Source organism: Chiloscyllium punctatum, unplaced genomic scaffold (assembly GCF_047496795.1).
Source record: "Chiloscyllium punctatum isolate Juve2018m unplaced genomic scaffold, sChiPun1.3 scaffold_307, whole genome shotgun sequence".
Classification (NCBI taxonomy): Eukaryota; Metazoa; Chordata; class Chondrichthyes; order Orectolobiformes; family Hemiscylliidae; genus Chiloscyllium; species Chiloscyllium punctatum.
Genome location: NW_027310041.1, coordinates 47,429 through 53,907, shown reverse-complemented (window position 1 = coordinate 53,907; position 6,479 = coordinate 47,429). Strand labels below are relative to the sequence as shown.

Below are 6,479 nucleotides of genomic sequence, written 5' to 3'. Positions count from 1 at the left end.
AATATGAATTATAGGGAATGAAAATGATGCAGAATTTGACTGTCAGAAATGGAAGGAAAATCCACTCACTTATTGGAAAAAAAAGAATTCTTGACTGTCAAAGATATTGTGGAAAAAATAACCTGATAATGGGGCATATGGTCAGGAGCCGGGCAGCAGTGGACAATTCATTTACAAAGAGGTCTGTGAACGTAATAGTAAAATACTACACAGAACAAAAATACACACGAGAGACTGAGGAAGCTAACAAACAAGTGGACATCAAAGAGCCCAGAGATGAATCAGAGCAATGTTCACTTTTATGATCCCACAGTCAGAGATGTCTAGCACAGAAACAGACTCTTCAGTCCAACCCATCTGTGCCAACCAAGTATTCTAACCTAACGTATTCGCATTTGCCAGCACTTGGCCAACATCCCTCTGAACACTTCCTATTCAAATGCCTTTGAAATGTTACAATTTTAGTTGCCCTTTAGGCTCCTTTTAAATTCCCCCCCACCCCCCACCCTAAACCTCTATCCTCTAGTTCTATGCTCCACCAACCCTTGTCTAGTTACGGTATCCCTGTCCCTCACGATTTTTGTAAGCTTCTAAAACATCACACCTCAGCCTATAACACTGCAGCGAAAATGGCCCCAGCCTATCATGCCTCTCCCTGCAACTCAAATCCTCCAACGCTGGCAACATCCTTGAAAATCAATTCTCAAACCTTTCAAGTTTCAGTGCCTCCTTCTGAAAGGAGGGAGACCAGAACCGCACACAATATTCCAAAAGTGACCTAACCAATGTCCTGTCCAGCTCCTTTACTCAATGCTCTGACCAATAATGGGAAGCATACGAAATGCCTTTTTCGCTATCCTATCGACCTGCGACGCTACTTTCAAGGAACTATGAACCTGCATTCCAAGGTCTCTTTGTTCAGCAAGACTCTCCATGACCTTACAATTCAATGTGTGAGTCCTGCTCTGATTTGCTTTTCTAAAATGCAGCACCTCACATTTATCTAAATTAAACCCTATCTGCCACTCCTAGCCCATTGTTCCATCCGATCAATATCCCATTGTACTCTGAAATACCCGTTATCACTGTCCACAATACCTCCAATTTTGGTGTCACCTGCAAACTTACTAACTATACCGCCTCTGTTCACATCCAAATCATTTAAACGAATGACAAAACAAATCCAGAAAAAGATCCATTTCTCTGTGTGTGAATATGCTCTGTGTAAATCCTTTCCTTTGTCTCTCTACCAGAGAAGGCTGCACATGCCTCCCACTGAACTTTGCCCCCTACAAAGCTGGCGGCTGCACAAGTCCAGTTAATCGTTGCCCCGAATAAAGATGGTGGCGCTTACTCGAGTCAATCGCGAGATGAGGCATTGTCCCGTTTACTGCAAAAACGGGACTAAGTTTCAAATTTGTATTTTCCGATGTGCACCAAATGACTATGAACCCTCTCAACCCATACCAACACCATTTCCCTCCCGCTTGCTGCTGTTTATTTCTATCTTTACCAACGGCTCTCCGTCCACACATCCCGAACCGACCGCGAGGATGATCACGTGGTATAGTCTACTCCCGCCCCTCATTCATCCTGATTGATCGGAGGACCAACTGCCCCGCCAGGTCCTCCAGCGCTGTCTCTGCCTTTCCATTGGTCCGCCTCTGACATCAATCACCCGCGGCCCATTGTTGGCTGGAGCATACGGATTGCGTCGTGGCTTTTGTTGCTGGTCATGAGTTACAAGAGTTAAAAATGACACAACAGCATCTCAAAACCACCTGATGAAGAAGCTTCCAAATAATCCTGTTGACCAATAATCTGGTGTTCTGTGAATTTTACTTTTGTCCATCCCAATCCAACACCAACACCTCCAAGTCACGAATGAGGGAGGGATGTATAACAGAAGAACTAGGAACAGGAGAAGGCCTTCCTGCCCTTCGAGCCTGCTCTTCGAGCCTGCTCTGCCATTCAATAAGATCATGGCTGATCATTTCGTGGACACAGAACCATTTACCCATGTTCTCACCGTGTCCATTAATTAATTACGTTTTTAAAAATCTAACCTAGCTTTAAAAACATTTACTGAACTAGCATCAACTACTTCCCTGGGCAATGAATTCCATCGAGGTCAAGAAGTTCCTGCTCAATTCAGTCTTAAATTTGCTGCCTCTAATCTTGCGATGATGCTCTCTTGTCCTTGCTTCACCTGCCAGTGGAAACATCTCTCTATTTCTATTTTATCCATTCCATTCATTATTTTATATCTTTCCATTCTTCTGAATTCCAATGAATATAATCCCAATCTACTCAGTCTCTCTTAAGCCAAACCCCTCAACTCTGGGATCAACCTAATTAACCTCCTCTGCACCCTCTCTCGTGCCAGTACATCCTTTCTCAAGTAAGACGACAAAAACTACATGCAGTACTCCAGGGGTGGTCTCACCAGCACTCAAATACAGCTGGAACATAACCTCTGCCTTTAAACACATTCCTTTCAGCAACGAAGGACAAAATTCCATTTGCTTTCTGAACTGATTGTTGTACCTGGTGACCAACCTTCATGCAGAAGGATGCTCAGGTCACTCTGCAGAGCAAATGATGCAAATTTTTAACATTCAAGTGATTTTATTTTTAAATGTTACTATAACCAAAGAGTATAAACTTTATACTTACAAACATTCTATTTAATTTGACAGACCATTACCCACTCACTCAAATGTATCTTTGTTGCTCTGCAAAGTTTCACAGTCCTCCGCTCACTTTGTCCTGCTAATCATCTTGGTGTCACATGCAAACTTTGACACCCTACATGTAGTTCCAACTCCAAATCATCTGTATCAGTTGTAAATAATTGCAGTCCCAACACTGATCCCTGAGGCACACGACTTGTCAATGATTGTCAGCAAGAATAATACTCATTTGTCCCCAACAGTTTGCTTCCTATTAGTTTACCAATCTTCTATCCATGCTAATACTCTACCGCTAACGCCATGCACCCTTATATTGTGCAACAGCCACTTGCACAGCACCTTGTTGATGGTCTTTTGGAAATCCAGGTACACCACATCCACTGGGTCGCCATTGTCCACCTTGTTTGAAATGTCTTCATAGAATTCCAAAAGATTGGTCAAGCATGACCTGCCCTTCATGAACCCATACTGCATCTGTACAATGGGACAATTTCTATCGAGATTCCCTGTTATTTCTTCCTTGATAATAGACCCAAATATCTTTCCCACTACAGAGAATAAACTAACTGGTATATAATTCCCCACTTTTTGTCCACCTTCTTTTAAAAACAGTGGTGTCACTTTTGCTGTTTTCCAATATGCTGGGACTGCCACAGAGTCCAGTGAATTTTAGAAAATTACTGCCAGTGCATTTGCTGTTTTTCCTGGCATCTCTTTTAGTACCCTGGGAGGAATTCCATCAGGGTCAGAAGACTTTTCTATGGTTAGCTCAATTACCTCCAAACAGTCTAAAACTAGCTGTTCCGTAATAATGATAGTTTCCAAATCCTCACCTACCTTTGTCTCTTTGCTAGTTACTGGAAAGATATTAGTATCCTCCACTGTGATATCCCATAACTAAATGCTTCTTCTCATTTTCCAAAGGACCAACATTTACTTTAGCCATTCTTTTCTCATTATATATATTTATATACACTTTTGCTCTCTGTCTTTATAGTCTGTGTTAGTTTATTTTTCTCATGTTCTATATTACTTTTCTTTATAGCTCTTTTGTGGCTTTCAGTTGACCTTTAACGTTTTCCCAGTTCTAGTTTCACGCTGTTTTTGGCCACTTTGTACACCTTCTCTTTCAATTTGATTTTCCAGAATAGCAACCCGATTCTCCAAGCATTTCACATACTCTTTCTTCTTGCGACGGCACTCTCGAGCCGCTTCCCTGTTTTTCATGAGGCAGATTTCACATTTCTGAGTGGTTTCTTCAGCATTCTGGGACTGGCTTTGCAGGACTGGTGAAGATGCCATAACCATTCCCTGGCCAGCAGTGGAGTTAGGAGTTGTACGGATCTTATAGGTTTGGACATCTTCAGCAGCACCTCGTACAAGCACTTGGCTGCCTGGCACAGAAGGGCTTATGCCCAAAACGTTGATTCTCCTGTTCCTTGGATGCTGCCTGATTCCTGAAGAAGGGCTTATGCCCGAAACGTCGATTCTCCTGTTCCTTGGATGCTACCTGACCTGCTGCGCTTTTCCAGCAACACATTTTCAACAAAGATTTGCTGTCCATCGGGGCTCTTTGCATACTGTACAATGGCTGCTCCAACCTTGGCTGTAGCTGCGTTGGTCATTGTTAGTGTCTGGAGTCCTTGCACTCCATCTGAACCATTGCTGGCCAGCTGAATTGCTCCCCCGCTGTGTGATAGCAATGAATTGTCTGCTGATAGTCTGATAGATGGGTGTCTGCATCGTCATTGTAGTAACAGTTGAGACAGACTCTTCTTCTGATTTTTCCTCATCAATTTCTTGGCACACCAGGGGATCAGAAGAAAGTTCATTCAGGATTTTCCTGAATGAAGGCTGTCTCAATAGAATTTCTCTACGTTTCTGAGAGTCAGTCATGCTATCCACAGATTGCTTGGAGTCCTCACATTCAGATATAGTAGAGATCTGAACAGTCTGAACTGGAGGGGACTGTATGACTGAAGACTGAGCTGCTTGGATAACTCCTTGCACTTGAACAGTCTGCCCATTCGGCAAATGCACTGAAGTTACTGCTAGACTTGTCGTTGATTGGATCCCAGGCATGGTTACCTGCGTGGTCATGTTATATATTAATTATCCAGATGAAGGGACTGGGGGCATTCTAGCAAAGTTTGCCAATGATACGAAGTTAGGTGGACAGGCAGGTAGTACTGAGGAAGTGGAGAGGCTGCAGAATGATCTAGACAGTTTGGGAGAGTGGTCCAGGAAATGGTTGATGAAATTCAACGTGAACAAATGTGAGGTCTTGCACGTTGGAAAAAAGAATACAAGCATGGACTACCTTGTAAACGGTGAGAAAATTCATAAAGCCAAAGTACAAAGGGATCTGGGAGTGCTAGTCGAGGATTCTCTAAAGGTAAACATGCAGGTTGAGTCCATGATTAAGAAAGCGAATGCAATGTTGTCATTTATCTCAAGAGGGTTGGAATATAAAAGCAGCGATGTGCTACTGAGACTTTATAAAGCTCTGGTTAGGCCTCATTTGGCGTACTGTGTCCAGTTTTGGTCCCTATACCTCAGGAAGGACATACTGGCACTGGAGCGTGTCCAGCGGAGATTCACACGGATGATCACTGGAATGACAGGTCTAGCATATGAGGAACGGCTGAGGATCCTGGGATTGTATTCATTGGAGTTTAGAAGGTTAAGGGGAGATCTAATAGAAACTTACAAGATAATACATGTTTTGGAAGGGGTGGATGCTAGGAAATTGTTTCCGTTAGGTGAGGAGATTAGGACCGGTGGGCACAGCCTTAGAATTAGAGGGGGTAAATTCAGAACAGTAATGCGGAGACATTTCTTCAGCCAGAGAGTTGTGGGCCTGTGGAATTCATTGCCACGGAGTGCAGTGGAGGCTGGGACACTAAATGTCTTCAAGGCAGAGATTGATATATTCTTGATGTCACAAGGAATTAAGGGCTACAGGGAGAATGCGGGTGAGTGGAGTTGAAATGCCCATCAGCCATGATTAAATGGCGGAGTGGACTCGCTGGGCCAAATGGCCTTACTTCCACTCCTATGTCTTATGTTCTTAGGGTCTAATTTGATCACTTTCCTTCGATACCCATTGCCGAGTATACCTTTTCATACAGTCCTTCCTTTTCACTGGAATACATCTTTGCTGAGCACTTTGTAAAATGTCTTTGAAAATCTTCCACTGCTCATCAACTTCCCACCATAAAATTTTTGTTTACAGTCTACTTTATCCAGATTCTCTCTCATTCTATTGTAGTTCCCAGTGTTCAAGCACAGGACCCAGTTAATAGATTTTATCTTCACACTCTCCATATGTATTCTAATTCAACCATACAGTGATCGCTTCTTCCCAGGGGATCGCTAACTCTGAAGTCATTAATTATTCCTGCCTCATTGCACAGGGCCAGATCTTGGATAGCTTGCTCCCTTGTCAGTTCCATTTCATACTGTTCAAGAAAACTATCATGAATACACTTAGTGAACTCCTCAAGGCTACCTTGACTGAGCTGGTTTGACCAATCTACATGTAGATTAAAACCATCGACGATAATAGCTGTACCATTTGTACAGGCATTAGTTATTTATTTATTTGTTTATTGCCCATGCCAATGTGATGTAATTATTTGGTGGCCTATACATTGCACCTATCAGTGACTTTCTTGTTAGAATTTTGACTGCATCATTCCTGTTTCTCCTAATGTATGGCAATACCAACAACAACTTGCATTGTATGGAACTTTCACAATGGCAAATCTCCTAAGGTGCTTCATG

General features: G+C 42.8%; 1 pseudogene; it reads right to left on the bottom strand.

Moving 5' to 3' along the window:
* Positions 1-1,289: 1,289 nt before the first annotated feature.
* Positions 1,290-4,793, bottom strand: LOC140472382 (cyclic AMP-responsive element-binding protein 1 pseudogene; annotated as a pseudogene).
* Positions 4,794-6,479: the final 1,686 nt, after the last annotated feature.